This window comes from Delphinus delphis, chromosome 4 (assembly GCF_949987515.2).
Source record: "Delphinus delphis chromosome 4, mDelDel1.2, whole genome shotgun sequence".
Lineage (NCBI taxonomy): Eukaryota > Metazoa > Chordata > Mammalia > Artiodactyla > Delphinidae > Delphinus > Delphinus delphis.
The window spans coordinates 120,176,987-120,196,187 of NC_082686.1; the positions used below are offsets into that span (position 1 = coordinate 120,176,987).

Consider the following 19,201-nt stretch of genomic DNA (forward strand, 5'->3'; position numbering starts at 1 on the left):
TCTAGAGAAAATTCATACTCGTTTAAATAACTCCCTAAACCAATCAACTCAAGTGGAGAAAAAAGGCAAAAGGCACAAAGACATGAACACAGAACAAACACTTGGTTGATCCAGTGTGCCTCAAGAATAGCAAAGATGCTCTGGATGCGAGAAAGGACCAAAAAAAAAGATAAATTCTAGAAATGTAACCATCTGGAAAGTTCCAGGATAACCACAAATATCTTTTACTCCAGTGAATTGTGTTTTTGCTCTGAAGATCAGTTCATCTGGGGGAAAGGAGTGATTCTTGTGGGTAAGAGCACAGAGACATCCCTCTCATCATAGAAGCTAAGGCAAACTTTCTCTGCCTTGACAATTATCTGAGATTTTTCAGATAATATCCATTGTATTAATGGTAATGCAGTTCAGGAAAAATGATCAGAGATTAGCTTTCAAGCCATGAGTTGAGTTCACTATGTGAAAATCTAAGGGGAAGAAATAGAATCCGATTTAAGGCTCAATTTTTAATTTGCTTATCTGAGCAAATTAAAAAACGAATTCATATTCCAATGTATTTTATGAATATTACAGACCTTTGCTTAAAGTATATTTCTTTGGAAATGCTCTTACCTAGGTGTATTCATCAATTAATAGCCCAAAACAAAACAATCTGATAGGATGATTATGATATGATAATAATTCAGGGACTAGCTACGTCAAACTAACCTTAAATACATAGGGTAGTCTATTTCTCCAGCCTGCTGTTCTCTCTTGGAATCTCAATATCATATTCAGTCTATTTGCTATACCTCTTAGAGTCATATCAATTGCAAATTTGACAAGTCTGCAATCTGTCCTTCCATGTCAGTCACCGATAAAAATGTTAAACAGAATAAATCCCTCAATCGAGCCCTCTGCCAAGCTACTAGAAATACGGACTTTTATCGCTACTTAAATCAATACCCAATTATTTAATTTTGCTTCTTACTAACTCTAACTTCTCCATATTATTACACAAGTTTCTGATGAGAGGCCAAGTGCCTTGCATAAATCCAGACGAAATTTAGTAGGGATTAAAAATAATCCCTGCATTTGGGTCAAAAATTCTAATGCACTTTTGAAAACATAGCAGCAAACTCGCTCGCAGTAGAGCAACTAGGATGATGAATGAAATCAGAACTATGTCGTATGTAGAACAGAAATAGGGATTTGCAGAGAAGAAGACATTGAATTTTTTTTTATAGTTTTTTTTTTTTTTTTCTCTAACGTATAAATGGCTTTCATATGAAAAAGAAGGTGTTCGTCTTCATTGCTAAGGTGGCAAATTCAAACTTCCACAGAGGTCTGGCAGGCAATGTGAGTGAGGGAGGACAGCCTTACTCTTCCTTTTCCTCCTTTGATAGAGACAGAAGCACAAGAAATAATGCCTTTCCTCTTAACTCTCCTGTAAAAAGACACTGTAAACTCAATAGCCCATGGCAGAGGATCCCTGGGCTCAGTTTAGGGGCAACATGGAGTGGTGGGAACTGTGACTAACTGGGGTATTCTGCGCGGATTAAAAGCGGGGGCAGCCGTTTCCTAATGCCAGCTAATTGTTGTCAGGGGAGATGTTATCTATGCACTCCCAATATTAGTACAGCTAACAGCTTTTTCAAAAGTAATAAGAAATCTGGGTGTTTATGTTAATTCTCGTGATTTTTAAATCTGGGCAATAAATTCAGAGTTTAAAAAGAAAACAAAAAACTTTGCCAGTCAACACTGGGGAAGCCCAACAAAACCAAGCTTCTAGTTACTATAGGATTCCCAGAGGTGAGACCAGGACCGATGATTTGCAGATACAGGGAATCAGGTAGGAGGTGAGTGGAGAGAAGCACTTGCTGCTCCCCGGAGTTGCCACGCTTTCCCTCCAGATCACCAGCTCTGGGTGGAGTGACCTCCTGCTGGTCACGACGGAAGGCAGCCTTATCTGAAACTGCACTGATTGAATTTTAATGCCCAGTCTCACTCTGAGAGGCTATGGTTCCAAATAAAACTTTCCCTGGGGGTTCAGAGAAAGGAATCTATGGCTGGAAGGTTCTTGATAGTGTTTGTTGGAGAGGTAGGATGTAATCTCAGCTTTGCAAAACAATAACCATTTGGACACAGAAGACTTGGGAGGGAATTCCTAACTGATAAAAGAGCAGGCACAAAAGAATTAAGGTAGAAATGAGGATAGCCTGAAACGCAGATGGCAATGAGAAGATTCTAATGGAAGTGGATTGCTTATGTCGCTTACACCTAGGGTCACAAACTGGCCCCCTCCAGCTAGGCTTGGCTGTCACAATGCTTAAAATTAAAATTGAACCGAAAGTACTTTTGGAGGGCATGCATCCTCCACTTAGTCACTGGCCCCACCACTTTTTGTTGTCTTGTGTCCTGGACCATCACAAATTCGTATTACCTGCTTTGTTCACAAACTCCTTAGAGCTGTATTATCATTAATACAAAGGCAAATTTTTTTTGATTTTATGTGAATATATTTTCCTGAGTCAAGTTCATGATGCATACATCCAATACGTCTTAAACATTCTTATATGGTTAGGAATTTGGAACTTCGAAAATGATCTAAATGAATTGGCCAAAGATTTCAACTTTCAATCAACTGTTCTGGCATCCGAGACACACACATTTCTAGGGTTTCACTCTTATAATTTAAAATCAGGTTTTTGCTGTCACACAAATACCCGTGCTTGTATAAGCCTTTTACAACCATCCTCCCATTGGATTCTCACCAAATCCCTATTCATTCATTCATTAGACAGAGGCCTACTAACTACAGATGGCCAACTATTCTGCCAGTTGTAGGTGCTCAGAATGTAGCAATAAACACAACTTAAAACCTCTACTAAGTAAGCAGGTAAGGCACTTTTTTTCCCATTAAAAATGCATTTACTACAGAAGTAAAACAGAAATACGCCCTCTGTATTGAAGATTAAGGCAATGCAGAAGTGTACAGAGCAAAATGTGAAAGCCACTCCCTTACGTTTATATGCATTTACATACAAATGTCATTTTTGCATAAATGCTATTATACAATATGCACTTTTCAGAAACATTATTTTGTAACTAAAAATGTTGATTTTTCCATGTCTTCTACTTTTTATAGGCTCCAAAGTCTTCCCTAGTTTGTATGTAGTACTATATATATATATATATATATATATATATATATATATATATGTTTAATCCTTATTGGAGAATAATTGCTTTACAATGTTGTGTTAGTTTCTGCTGTATAACAAAGTGAATCAGCTATACATATACATATATCCCCATATCCCCTCCCTCTTGAGCCTCCCTCCCACCCTCCCTATCCCACCCCTCTAGGTGGTCACAGAGCACTGAGCTGATCTCCCTGTGCTATGCAGCTGCTTCCCACTAGCTATCTGTTTTACATTTGGTAGTGTATGTATGTCAATGCTGTATATAGTACAATATATTTAATCTCTTCCTTATCAAGAGACATTTTGGGCTGTTTACATGTTTGTTGTCGTTATACTGATGACTATATAGGTATCTTTGTCTGCATAAGGAAATATTTCTTGAGGTATATTACTAGAAGCAGCTTAACTGAGTACATTTAAAATGTTCAGTGATACTGACAAAAATGTGTATAAGAACACCTGATTCTCCTCATTCTTGCCAACACTGAACTGAACGTGACAAAACTCTTTAAATCTTGCTAATCAGATGGATGTAAAATGTCTCATTTGAATTTGTATTTTCTCCATTTGTAAATAAACATCATTTTACTTGGCTATATACGTGTGTGTGTGTGTGTGTGTGTGTGTGTGTGTGTATACACACATACAGAGATCTGCAAATTATTTTTTCATATTTTTATTCAACTTTGTATTGAAAATTTTTCATATTGATTTGTAGGTGTTCTTTGTGTATTTAAAATATTAAGACTGTAAAGATGTTGCAAATATTTTCTTCTAGTCTGTTATTTGTCTCCTATTTATGCTATTTACTTTTAAAAATTTGTGTATAAATTGGTTAATTTTTAATTTTACTGTTTTTAAGTTTTGAGTGGTGTTTTTTTTTTTTTTTTTGAGTGTTATTTAGGAAGACCAGCAACATTCCAAAATTATAGAAATAGCTCCTGGTATTTTTATAGTTATTTCTTAACATTTTGTTCTGTAACCCCTCTAGAGTTTCTTTTTTAGGAATAATATGAATTAGGCATTTAACTTTGTCTCCCAAAGGAATAGCCCATTGACCCACACTATTTATTAAAACATCTAATCTGTTGCCTTTATATTGGAAGAACAATTTGGCTCGGGTTTCACATTCTGTCCCTCAGAAGTAAAAATGTGCTGCCTTTCCATCTTCTGAAATTGAATGTCACTTGGGCCTTGGTCAAGTCCCAGGCCAACCTGATTATTCCTGCTTTTGTAAGTGACTTGGATTTTCTGCTTAGATGTCCTCATAATTCTTTCTTTAAACTTGAAATTCAATAACTTTGCCAGATTGTCTCATCGTGTTGATGATTCCAAATGAAATTTTCCTGGCATCTGGTGGGTCCTTTAAGTCTTTCCATCCACTTATTACATCATTTCAGGAGAATATTGTTTTATTATGTTTTAAAATAATTTCCATGTGCTTTCTTCTTCAAAGATACTCAACTATCTGCCATCCACTTCTACCGTATTCCCTATAGTCATTACTATAACTTTGTTCTTTTCTACTTTGCTTCATGTTATTTCCTCAAATCTATATTCTATGTCCCTAACAGTGCTTTCAGAGAAGTTCATTCTATTTTTGTTGCTTCTAAAGTCTTTTTTATCTCTTAAGTGATTTTATTTATCTCTCCAACTTTTCTCTTGAGCTCTGCTGGCACAGTTTTAATCTCCCTTGATTTTTTTATGTCTCTTCTGTGAAATCTTTAATGATATATCTATATCTATCTATATCTACATCTAGAGAGAGAGAGAGAGAAAATTCACGCTGTCCTTCATAATAATGGAGAATTCTTTGTCTAAACTTTTCTTTAATACTTTGGTAAATTTCTTTGGGGGATTGTGGGCTCTTCTTTGGCTTAAGTTAAAAAAAAATATTTTGCAGTTTTGATGAACATGTCCCACTCCCTCCTTTTTGATTATTACTCATCTTTAAAAGAGACTGGTTACTTATTAAATAATAGTATAGTGCAGGGATACAGGGAAATGGGTGGAATAGAGTTGAGTAAGCGGAAGCCAATTGTAGTTCTAATTTGGATTTTGTTCTGGTTATCTATCATTGCAAAACAAACCACCCCAGAACTTAGCGGTTTAAAACAACAATCAGTTGCTTCGTTTACAAATCTGCAAATTGGGCGGAGCTCAGCAGGTTCACCTCATTTCTGCTGCATGTGGTATCAGGGGGGCAGCTCTAAAGAGGTTGAAGGATCTGCTTCAAGGATGGACCACCCAAAGGTCTGGGAAGTCAGGCTGGCTGTCATTCTCTCCCCAGGTGTCATTCTCTCCCCAGCCTCTCCCCAGAGAGGCTTGACTTCACAGTAAGGTCGCTGCGTTCCAATGGGGAGTGTCACAAGGAACAGGAAGTGGAAGCTGCTAGTTTCTTAAGGCCTGGGCCTGGAAACTGGCACAGCATCCCTTCCTCTGCATTTTATAGATTTACGGGGACAAGGGGAGGGAATATAGACTTCACCTCCCCATGGGAGGACTGTCAAAGAATTTGGGAGTCATGTTTGAAAAACTGCCCCAAGTTGTCGGTCTCAAGCATTTGTTGCTAAATCTGTTTTCTTTCTTTTGGGAACACATCTTTTTGCAGTCCATGGCATTCAAATTGAGTGCCATAGAGAAAAGATCCATAAGTTACAGATAAAGTATGTTTTGGTTTGGAAATTTTTGCCTCCCTCCCTCCTGCCCGCCCCCATGCAAACAGCCTCCTGCAATGCCCTAGCTGGGAAACTAGAGTGTAGGTCAGCATGATTTCTACTCATCTTGGCATTTTGAAGGGTCAGATTATTTTCCTCCATTTCTTCCTTGGCCCATCCAGCCTGATCTTATCTGTGCTCTAAACAACAGAATGTTAGCTAGGCCTGTCAGTGATGTGATATGCTGTCAAATCCGAGAGGAATTGACCTGGCTCAGCATCTTTCCATCTCTTGTTCAAGATTTCACATTATTTGGCAGCAATACTTCATACGTAAATATTTCATAGTTTGTGGTTTGGAGCTGTGACTGTTTCTATGTTTCATTTGCTATGAAAATTTCCTATTTTTCAATGTTTTTAATAATTTTAGTTTGTTTTGAGGGCATCTAGTAGAATAAATATCTTATCCTCCTGTTTTAAGCAGAAGCTCCATGTGAACTTTAGAATCACCTTAAAAAAATCTGTTGGGATTTGAGAAGGCAGATTATTCTGAAGGTACAGATTACTTGGGGGATGGGCTGACTATTTTACAATATTGAATCTTCCCATCCTATTTCGTAGTAGGGCTCCTCATTTATTGAGATTGTCTTTTTGTCCTTCGCTAAAGTTAAGACTTTTCTTCTCGCATATCTTACAGGTTTATTATTTAGGGCTATTCTAATTATTTTAGATTTTAAAATGTTATTGTGAACAAAATAATTTTCCCATGACATTTTATCATCAGTTGTTACTGAAGTCTAGAAAAGCTATTGATTTTTGTGCGTCAGCCTTCTGTCCAGCCAGATTTCTGAGCTCTCTAAATTTTTCCATTTGAGTCGGTTGCATTTTTAAGTAGACAATCATATCAGCTCATCTATTAAGTATTTAATTTTAATATTTTAAATTTGTATGATTTTACTTTTAAAATTTCAGCTTATCCCTGTCTTCAGGATATAGTCTTTTACCCCATCTTAGTAAATAATTATACATGTTTTGGGCTTTGGTTTTCTAGAGTTTTGTTTTCCCACGACACTGATCTTATTGCTTTCATAATCTATATCTTCAGTGCAATCTCACTTCTAAAATCCCAACAGATTTTTATATTTTAAATTGGGATAGATGTGTATACTGAGGCTGCATCTTGATGAAATTAGAAAGCAGACTTGCAGAAACTGACTGACTTGCTCAATGGGATAAAGCTAGTAAATGATAGAGTTATCATCCAGACTCCCAGCCCGGCCTTCGCTTCTTCGTGGAAAAAGTAAAACACACAATCCACACATGAGGTGTGTTCTAAGATTAAAATTCTTCCACCAAAACTTTTACCAGAACTCCTAATAAAACGAAATTGAATGCATACGTGTGTATATTTCTTATTTTTCATAACTTATTCTTATAAACATGCTGATGAAAAGGCTAAAAGCAGACTGCTGTTAGAACAATAGGCAATGTCTAAAAATCTAAATGTTCAATAGTCACATAATGAAAAATTAACTCTGCTTTGAAGATATTCTGACGTCCATAAAAACAAAGTAGGCAGATGAGGGTGGGGATGGGGTTAAAGATAAAAAAGGATAAACCTCCAAATATATTGGGGTCAGGATTTAATGTAATGGCATCAGGGATAGCATACTCAATCAATGGCATTAGATCAAAGTTGACAATTTAGCTGTCATTCTGGAAATAAGTTAATTGGCACAGGCTCCAGAATTTGACTTTCATATACTGAGTTGAATTAAGTACCTTTAGAAAACTCAGATGGAATTACATAACAACTCTGACACTATAGGATAATGCCAGCAAGCATGTGGTCTGGATTTTATGTGTTTCACTTCATAAAAGAATTCACTGGGCACTCACTCCACTATCTTTTGAAATGAGAAACTCTTGATGTTAACCCATGAAGAGCAATGTAAATACTGGAAGAATTTATTCCTTTTCCCTTCAACACTGCCTGTCATTCTGGCAATGAAAAAAAATGATGTACTTGAGGACCCCCGGGACAGGAAAATTGATAAGAGCCCCCAACTTCTTTTCCATACACAACCGATCTTTTAAAGCTATTAACACAGGAGCTGGGCATTCAAAGACAGTTCATTTATCATCTAATAGCAGGCCAGGGTATCAGCCATTATGGTCATGTTCTGAAAAATGGGTCCTGAGTTCACCCACTATAGCTGAACAGCTGCTCCTTCCCAAAGTTTTAATCAGATTCCCAGAGCATTACATGCCCCAGGAATGCAGAGCCCACATAAAATCTGCAATAAGCCTGCCATGTAAATTCATCATGGAGCCCAAATAACATGAACAGATTATATTCTCCAGGCCAAGAGAGAGCTTTTAATTTAGACTAAAATTATGATCGCATACTGATTTGACCCCTTGTTCTCTGGAAATGTTTTTCTTGGGAAAAAACTCAGAATTGATCACCTAAAATAAAAGGCATTTTCTTGGTTGTTCAGAATGAGAAGTCAAGCTTAAACACATTGGAAAGAAATATGCTTTAGGACAAAAAAAAATCTTAACCCAGAGCTCCTGAAATATAAAGTTTTGTCTTTTTTGTTTAGATACACTTCCCTGTCTCTGACATGAGAGCCATAGCTTTCTACAGATTCTAAAAAGAAGTTTATGACCTCCTCTCCAAAAGTTTAATGTGTAGTGTTTTAGATCTTGTAATGAACAGAAGCTAGTTTGGCAATGTTGGAAATCTTATCTCACGTGAAGCCAAAGCCATGATTGGTTCTTCTCATAGATGTCCCTGATACCTAGTTATGAACTATCCTCCATCACTAGGCCACTGTCTTGTGAATGTATGTCACTGGTCACAACACAGAGAAGGAGAGACAATCACTATTAATTCCCCTACCAGGTATTAAAGGACATTAAACAGAGACAAAGGCATTCATGTGTAGTGACAAAAGTGCAATGTATCAATCAGAAGAAGGACGGACTAGTCATAGAAGAATTGAGAATCACAGAATCAAACACTGCAACTGACCATCCCAGGTTTATCTAGTGGGGAGAGAGCAAGGTTTAGTTATCCTAACAAATGTAGAATAGTTTTAAATGTCTTAAACGTTGGTATGGATTTGGGGAGTGGTTGCCATTGCCTAACACTTCAAAATTCCAAGTTCTGTTGGGAAAAAAATACCTTTTGTGTGAAAGATGCAGATAAACATTTGATTCATCAATCTACCCTTCTTCTGTCCCCATGCGGAGCATACAACCCTTTGGATATTATTTGTCTTTATATGCAGGTCAGCACACAGGAAATACTGCTTTTATCATGTGATCTTTGGGGTACTTGAAATCCCGGTGACAGTAATTTCCTGTGGTGAATTAATAAAGTGGATGCTGATTATGATTCAGCTTCCTAAGGAGCTTGACTGTAGAAAGAAAACGAGCTGATCATGCTAGCATGGAGAGTCTGGTCCGTGGGTCAGTAACTTCTTGGTGTTTATTATATCAGCACCCTGGTGTCCACCTCTGCCTCATGCATACTTGGCTTGGTGCAAATCATCCTCTTAGTACATGGCTGGTCATGCCAGGCCTAAACAAGAGAACATCACCAGGTTCTTCCGTGTAGAGAGAGAGCCAAAATTTCAAACAGGGGCTAAAATAAATAAGGCACTACTATGACTTGGTGACAATGTACATCAAAAGACAGAACTACCTCTTTCAACTCTCTCTCAAGACTGGCTTTTTGCCTAAAACATTAGCTCACAGTCATTTGTGCACATAAAGAACGATTTTTAAAAGAATCTCCATCACACGGCATATCAAGAACTGGTGTGGTAGAAAACGTCCCCTGCTTTCCACCCATGGAAGTAACCTCTTCTCAGGAATTGGCAAGAACTGAATAGATGAATTCCTAGTGTGGATCATAAATCTGACAGTAAGAGAACATGAAGAAATCAGAACAGAGAGTAAGCAAAAGTAGGAAGACAATGAGAAAGATGAAGGACAGCCTCCAGAGAGAACACGACGAGTCCCACACTTGAGACACTAGAGGTACAAAGGATACAGCCTATAATCTTCAACAGAAAAGTGGAGGGATCCCAGGGAAGATACTTTACCAGTTTCCTAATGTATAGAAATACCTCGTAGAGTTTGAAATTATTAAAGACTATCTAAAGTTTCAGAGCAAGTATAAATTGATTGCAGCATTTCTAAACCAAACTGAAAAAGATTATTTGTTGTCAGACTCTTGTACCATTTTGAGAAACATTTCGATAAATACGGCTACTTGAGTGAAAATTGGATTGCTTTAAAACAGCTCTTTTGCTGTATCTCCACTTCTTCTGCATACCATCCATCATCTCTCAGTTCACTATCATTCAATGTTCACTATCTCTGAATATTGTAGTGGATAATATAGTGCTTGTTTCTTCCATAATTTACCCCTCCCCATTAATCATCATTATTGTCATCACAGTCATTGCTTATTAGATTTATGATTGTTTCACCAATATCTTTGCTCACCACTCCTCGTCTCCCAAGTCTTTGTGAGTTCAGTTTCTTATTTCTATAATTGATTATCTATGAGTGGTAAACTCTATTTACCTGAAAATGTCTTTATTTCATTCTTTCCCTTGAATAGTATTTTAGTTGAATTTAGAACCTCGTTTGTAGGTTATTTTCCCTCATAACTTTGTACATATTATTCTACTGTCCAAATTGTTTTCCACTGTAAGTAATTCATCTTTCCTCTCTGGTTAATTTTAAGATTTCCACTCTGTCTTTGATGATCTCATATTTCATTATAATATATTTGGCTGTGGGTTAGTTTTAATTTTTCCAGCTCTGGACATAATATGATGTTTCAGTTTTTCTCTTCAACTCTGGAAAATTATCATCCATTATCTCTTCAAATATTGCCACAGATTAATTCTGCTCTGCATTCTGGGTCATTTGCAAACTTTACTTCTGTTTAACCAGCTGCATTTAATAGGACATTTATCTCATCCGTTTAGTTTTTAATGTCGATATCTGCATTATTCTTTCCTAACTTGTTTTCTGTTCCTCCATTTATCTCTTTAGTCATTTTAATATGCTTATTTTATAACATATCTCAAGATTTTATAATTTTTGTTTAGTTCCTTAGGGTGCTTGTTCTTCTGATTTACTTTTATCTTCTGACTTTTCTTCACCGTGGAGTTATTTCCTTTTGTGGCTTGTAAATTTTTATTGTGAATTTACTTTCAGGAAGGGTTGGTTTTTTTTCTGTGGGATTTCCATGAGTCTGGGTTGAGATAGTATCACTTCAGAGAAGTTTAGCATATTTAGAAATAAGGAAAGGGAAATAATGCTGGGGCAGATGTTTCAATAGTCCTAAAATCTTTTAATCTTAATTCATTGGCTTGTATTTCCTACACACAACTTCCCAGGCCAGGGATTCTGATGCAAAATCCAGATAAATGACAAGTTTCCTCAACATTTTTTAAGGCTGATGGACAGAGTCTGTGACGGAGGGACCACTTTGAGAATCCAGGCTTTATTCAAAGAGCTTTGCTCAAGTTTATTATCATGAGTGAGCCTACAAGAGAAAGCGCTCTGATTTCCACATGGAAGTGGGACTCCAGCTCCAAAACCTCTGAGTTTATATCCTATACAAAATCATGTGGCTACTGACAGTGGTATCTTCCCACTCTTGCCTTGTACCCCTGGGGAATTTCCTTTTCTCTCCTTCAAATCAATTCTACATTTAGCAAAGATTTTTTGCCTTTTTAGATAAAACTTTTTTTTTAACATCTTTATTGGAGTATAATTGTTCTACAATGGTGTGTTAGTTTCTGCTATATAACAAAGTGAATCAGCTATACATATACATATATCCCCATATCTCCTCCCTATTGCATCTCCCTCCCACCCTCCCTATCCCATCCCTCTAGGTGGTCACAAAGCACCGAGCTGATCTCCCTATGCTATGTGGCTGCTTCCCACTAGCTATCGATTTTACATTTGGTAGTGTACACATGTCCTAGAGAAATGGAAATAAAACAAAAATAGATAGATAAAGAATTTTTTAAAGTTTGTAAATGCATAGGGCCTATGTGCTTCATTTCAATTCATTATGTTCTGAACATTCCATTATTGTGAAATATGGTGGTTGTTGTTCTGGGATTAAACTTGACTTCCAATCACTTTCTTCTAATAAAAGATTCCATGCCACTGGCCACAAGGATGGGGATATCATTCAGATCTGGCCGATCACCATGTTTACTTTCCATAGAGTACTATGTGATTGGCCTAGAGGTGATCTTCTGATACAAGCAGAGCCAATAGGAGTCCTTCTCTATGGCTGATATGCAAATATTGGGAGAATTAAGTGTTATTTTGAACTAGAACAATAGAAGCCTGGAGATGCCATAGGTCACTCTCTCCTACTTCGTAGTCATCTATCTGTGCAGTCATCTGTCTGTACTGGGAAAGAATGACACTAGCGCTCAGAGGGAATCAGAGCCAAGAGAGAAAAAGAAAGAGTAGACAACCACATTTGAATCCTTAAATCCTGGCATGCCCAGAGTCAGCCCAACTCATGTTAAATAGGCCAGTGAATTCGTTTTGCTTAAGGTAACTTGAATTGGGTTTCTGGCACTTACATCTGACTTATACACCAATAAATTAAAGTATAAATGGAATTGAGATAAGAAACCATCAATATGGATTTCTTTTTTATTCTTTTTAAAAAATTTTTAATTTATTTATTTATTAAGTTTATTTATTGATTTATTTATTTTTTGGCTGCGTTGGGTCTTCATTGCTGCGCACAGGCTTTTCCCTAGTTGTGGGGAACGGGGGCTACTCTTCATTGCGGTGCATGGGCTTCTCATTGCGGTGGCTTCCCTGTTGTGGAGCACGGGCTCTAGGCATGCGGGCTTCAGTAGTTGTGGCTCGTGGGCTCTAGAGCACAGGCTCAGTAGTTGTGGTGCATGGGCTTAGTTGCTCCATAGCATGTGGGATCTTCCCCGACCAGGGCTCAAACCCGTGTCCCCTGCATTGGCAGGCGGATTTTTAACCACTGCGCCACCGGGGAAGTCCCAATATGGATTTCTTTTATTTATCTATTTTTGGCAGTTCGGTCTGTAGTGTGTGGTTTGAAATGAAGCAAAGCAAGTTCTGAGTTCCCGAGAAACAGTGAGTAAACGTCAGATCTAATCTGAGAGGCAAGGGATTGGAGTCACAGGATAAAGTCAATGTCAATTCCCAGTAATCTGAACAGGGACATGAAAAGATAGGGTAGGGGAGATGCCAGAATCATAGCCAGGAAACAGGAACCAGTGATCAGGAACAAGGAAAAGCAAACAAGGCCGCAGCAGCAGGCAGGGGTGTGGGCAGCAAACACTGGGCGTTCTGAGCTATGCTGGAGGTCAGCTGAGCTTTGCCTCCCAGTAGCTTCTTAAAGATGCCAGGACGATGTCCCATTCCTGCTAGGTGGTGCCACCTGGTGTCCAAAAAATGAAGTTGGCATGGATTGACTGTTAGGGCAAGGAGTCCTTAAGCAGAAAGGACCATAATTCTTTTTTTTTTTCTAATTATGTATCCCAGCAGTATCTAGGCAGGCATCAAAATAAATGTATTTTATGCTGATTATCAGTTCCAAGGCAAATATCAAAGTGACTTACCCTCAGAAAGATGTGTCAAGATATAAGAAATTTGTTTTTAAGTTAAGCAGATTCATGAGAAATATTATACTTTCCAGTGGTAATAACAGTTTTGGTTCATTCTCATCAAAAGGAGACATCTCCTTATCACCTCTATGTTTACAGCTACGGGTAAAATGGGAGAAGTAGCGCTAGTGAGGATAACTAATAAGGCGTTTCATATATTTAGAAGAAGCAGTATGAAGAATATTAAACATCCATCCTCTGGAATGTATTTTAATGAGAGGATTAGTAAAATGTCCCCACCTGTGTTTGAAAGGTTGAGAAACTTCCAGATAATTAGCTGCATGTCATGGTGGATGGAGAAAAGTATGTCTTTCGTTCAAGGAGCTTGTAATCTACTTAGAGATGATGGTACCAAGAGAAATAATAGATTTCCTTAACGAAATATGTTCAGAACCAATCCCTACATAGCTATTTTCTGGGATAATTTATAGAGCAAGTTTTTGTTGCACATGTTAAATCCTGCTTTAGCTATCGTTTGCCTCGTTTCGGTGAGGAGCTGTTGAGAGTAGGGATGAGTGACTGTGCCCATCCATCTACATTACCAACGCTCAGCATACAGTCTGGCACATACAGGTCCTCAGTACATTTTTGTCAAATGGCTGGATGACATCTCAAGGTTCCTGTTAGTCACATGGTACTTGGAGTCTCACAGCCATCCCATTAATTTCCATGTTAAATTTCCCTTAAGATGCATGGACTATAAGAAATGTGGTCTTTCAAAATGTCACTCACTCTTAAGTGCCAAGCATTCACCAGTATCACACTTGAAATGACATTTTCTAGTAAGAGCCTCTAAGCAGCATAATACTCTTATTTGAAATGAGAAAATGGTGTCCATTTCTCCATCTCTTTCAATAATCTATATTAAATTTCCTTGTAAGCATTTGCTTAACAGAAAATAAAGGCACCTAGTACGTGTTTATTATCATCCAGGAGCCAGCTGTTTAATGAGGTTCTTATTTTATCTCTAAGAAAATCTGGAGGCATTTGTATACTGTGAAATTATTTTACAAGAAGATGTTTCAGTACAATACTGGCAATATTTCAGTTTCGCAGATAAATGGCTGAGAACAAATCATCATCCTCTTTCTCATCTTTCATGGGTAGAAGAAAATTTCAAACTTAAACCTCTGTAGAATCTGCATTTAAATGAAGATTGCCAATTATCAAGTATGTTAATGGGGGATTCTTTGGACCAGAGTCGATCATAAGTAGTTTAATCTATTTCCAATACATATATACAAGTAAACAGAAGAAATTAAAAATCACCTGTGATCCCACCTAACACTCTGATTTTGTATATAAATAATAATGTGTTCTAATTATACACCCACATGCCTACACACACATGAATTTGGCTGTGATTTTTTTAAACCAAAATAGATCTTAGAGTATACAACATTTAACATTTTTCCTATTTTCTTAAAAAATATATTGTGAGTATCTTTTAATATCAACACTCCTTTTCTATCATTTTTCAAATGTCTGCGTAGGATTTCATGATCTTAATATATTATAATTTACTCAACCAACTAGTAACATTTATGGTTTTATTTCTTCCGATGGCTGCCCCATGACTCTAAATAATATGTATATACTTCCATTTCTTGATTTATCAACTCCACACATATATATTGATTTCTTACTGTGAGAGATGTGACATTTTAGGTAACTTAGCCCTGCCTTTCTCTCTCTCCTCCTCCAATTAACTTCCACAAGTAGTATCAATTTTGGTTGTGAGTACCTGTATAACTTTAAGTAATATATTTCAACCTCTAGTTCTTTAGACAGTGTACCTTAACTAAGTGGTTCATTCTTAATGGGGGAAATCACATGTAAAAATGGTTATTCTCTCTATTCCTTGGATCATAAAATGCCATATTTATGAAGGAATGCTTCACTAGAAGCAGGTCTATCTTTAGTCATAACAATGAAACCAGAGAGATCTGTGTAAGTACAATGAAAGATACTGATATACGTGACTATATAAATTATAATAAGTATATATATTTATAAGCATAGATTATGTAGATTATATAGATTATAGAGCCTTTCCAAATATATTGCTTTATTTATTGCCCAGAATAATTTTGTAATGTATACAGAACAACTATTCTTACATATTATAGGTAAGGAAACAAGCATGAAGAGTTTATGGCCATTTGAAGTCACTGTCGTGGTCTTTTAGGTTCTGTTCTGTTTTGTTTTGGTTCTGACCAGCATCCACTTTTCCTTTTCTGTGGCAGTATTACTCTGAGCAAGAATCCCATCTTTCCCCAGTCTCAGTTCACGTGCTTCCAAGTAAAACCAATTACTGCCCTGAATTTATGAACAATGTGACTTAGACCTGAGACAGTAAAGGAAGCACATTTCCCTGGCCACAAGTGGGTCTGGAACAGCGTCAGAATCTATAAGGTGTACTAAGATTGATGTTGGGAATAATGGGACAAAGATTCTTGCTCTAACCTCCTGAAGAAAGAGGCAGCCCTGGGACTCGCTGGCAACTATCTAGTGACAGGGTGAGGGAGATAACCCTGAAGAAGCTGAGCGAGGTGAGAGTTCAGCTCATTTCACTGGATCCTTTCCTGAGCCATTTCTATTCCTGCTGTTCAGTTACATCAGCCAACACAGACTCCCCTTGTGTTGACTCCAGTTTGGGTGGATTTCATGTCAACTGTAATAATTGTACAGTTAATTCGTGACAATCCTGACACCACCACTTTTGACTTCAACCTAGGGCTCTTTCTACCCTACCATGGTGCCTCTGAAAGTAATGTCTTTGTTCAGGATTCAAAAACACACACCTTTCAAGATGTCTTCATTGTATCTTTTGCCTTCCTTCACAGTCTATTACACAATCTTTAGAAGTGCAAATCCATCCCATGGAATTCATTCATGAACCAATACACATACATATTTGGGTATGACATTCCCCATATACTTGAAATAATAGCATGGATCAGAGAAAAGCTAATTTCAAAACTTTTTCGTTAAATAAAGTTACTTTTATCTTAAGATAATTCTGGATCATTTTAAGCCTTAGGGACACCACCCACCACATGCCGCTGTGTACAAGAGTTATGGTCATCAAATTCAATGATAAATTAGTTGTCTGAAATTCAGAGCACATTTAACCTAAGAAAAAGTATTATAATTAGTTCGCTTCTTAGATTAGCACAGAAAAGCTGATTTAATCTAAAATGTGGCTAAATTACTTTGTATTTGAATGAGGAATACTAGAGCACATTACTGTCAAAAAACTAACAATAAAACTTTTTTAAATACTAAGAGGATGGTTCTTAAGCAAGGAGATTTGCTTGTAGAAGATGGAAAGACAAATGGAAGTGTGTGGCTATTCCAAAGAGGCTCCGGAGTCACTGCCAAGGCCATAGGGGCTGATGATTTAGGTCATTTACTGTACTTGATTTCACATCAAAATGTGTCTTTTCCTTTCCATGGTACAATAAAAGCTCTACCTCTATTCTTGAACTTCAAAACCACACGAAGATGGAACTGAGAAAGGGAAAATACAAAGGAGGTTTTCATTTTAATATACGTTTCAAGTGCAAAGTCTCCATCTTCAGAAAGTTACTATCTAGAAAAGCAAATATACGTGTAAAGCCAAGATTTCATGGCTGAGCTAGCAAGGAATCGGTGGGGGCACATACGGAGGTGGAGGAGGGACTTTAGCATGTGAGCTAGTGGTTCCCAGACGAGGAGACTGAGGTACATGGTGAAAGACTTGATGGGGCAGAAGCAGGACCTGGGAAGAGAGAGCTTTGCACCTGTGAAGAAAGGCATGAGGCTACAAGCCAGAGAGATGTGTCTGGCTACTATGTGAAGTTAGAGTGAAGGAAGAGAAGAATGGAGAGACACATGTTTGAACTCCTGGTCTGAAAGTCATGGAAAACTGTTAAATAGGGTTCTTCCATAGGAACTAGAAGATAGTTGGAAGATAGTTGGGGATGCAGCATTAAAGGAGAGGGAATGTGTGTGTAAGTAGATGTATAAAAAGAGATTGTCACGTCGCACAGGGAGATCAGCTCTGTGCTTTGTGACCACCTAGAGGGGTGGGATTGGGAGGGTGGGAGGGAGACATAAGAGGGAGGAGATATATGCATACGTATAGCTGATTCACTTTGTTATACAGCAGAGCTAACACAACAATGTAAAACAATTATACTCCAATAAAGATGTTAAAAAAAAAAAGATTGTCATACATGCTGCAAACTAAGTTTAAGAAGCAAGTGAGAAAAGTGAAGAGTAAAACACATGGAGGATTGTGTAAGGTGAAAGAAGAAGTGGTCAACAGACGGCACAGGGGGACAGAGAGCTAGACCCAGGGTAACCTAGTTACAGGAGGCCCTCCGTATTCGCGGGTTCCTCATCGAACAATCCGAGGTTTAGTGAGTTGACTCAGCAGACATGGGGCCCACGGATAGAGAGGGCTGACTGTACTACGCCATTTCATATAAGGGACTTGAGCACCTGTGGATTTTGGTATCCACAGGGGGCCTGGAACCCATTCCCTGCGGATACAGAGGGACAGCTGTACATTAACGCTAAGTAGAGCTCCTGGAAGAGGCTGGTGGAGTCCAAATGCACCAGGTGGAAGAACGAGCTTGCAGGTTTGAATGTGTGGAAGTTTCCGTGTCAAGTATTCCTAATTTAGAATTATCTTTATTTTAAAGTTGAAACTCACTGGGGTCACTCTGCACAATACCTGAAATGCCAAAGCTGGGAAGCACAAGATTTCAGCTAGACTGGCAAGTGTCTGGTGTCTAGAAAGGAAAGGATCTTGCCACGGTGGGAAACACATTTTATTAAGACATGCAACGCACGGATAGGGGAGTAGAAGAGGCGCTACCAGTAATAACCACATGTTGACCTGGGGAGATCTTAAATGGACTGTTTCAAATGCCCCCCAGGCTTGTGCTCAACAGTGTCAACATTCATCCTTGGAGTCTGCATTTTGAATGGAAAACTACTGTGCACGGTAGTGCTGAAAGTAGAAAGGCCAAACCTTTCCTTGGCTGTAGCTAGCTGCATGATTCTTTCCCAAGGCTCATTTGTGCTTTAGTCGTTTTGCTTTGCTTGGCCTTTTTACAACATGGCAGCTCAGGAAGTGAAGATGAGGGACTCAGCAGATTTTTAAAAATTTTTCCTCCAAATGTTCCTTTAATACTAGTATATCTTGGACAAAGATCCCTGATGTTTTAATTAATTGTTCTTGGTGTTTCTTTAAAAGCATCCTTTGGCATTTGTGAATCTGCCATGGCTTTTGCTCTTAATTTGCACTCACTGGTATTTTCCTTTAATGCAGGAGAGGCACTTCTCAGTAGCCAGGTAAAATATAAGTTTTTTTTGGAGACTCTTTCTTGAAAGTTGCTGAATTCAGTGGTAACTTTAGGGTGGCAGCCTTAAGAAATGTCAGCTGGCAGAAAAAAAGAATAGTGCTGCCCTGTTGTTTCCTACTCCCCTCTGGGCGATCTGACTTTTAAAAATCCTTTGTTACTTTGCAATACATTTTCAAATGCATTTGAAGTAATTAAAACCCTGAATTGAATCTTGTTGTCACATTTAATTATTAGATAGCTACCTTCCTCTAGGGTATCTGACTGCTGCCCAAAATGTTGGTCTTAATCTAAAACCAA

At 37.8% G+C, this 19,201-nt stretch overlaps 1 protein-coding gene across 3 annotated transcripts in view; it reads right to left on the reverse strand.

Annotated features, from left to right (window-relative positions):
• SLC9A9 (solute carrier family 9 member A9) overlaps positions 1-19,201 on the reverse strand; it is a 630,944-nt gene that overhangs the window by 332,005 nt on the left and 279,738 nt on the right. The gene's annotated exons all lie outside the window — the stretch shown is intronic.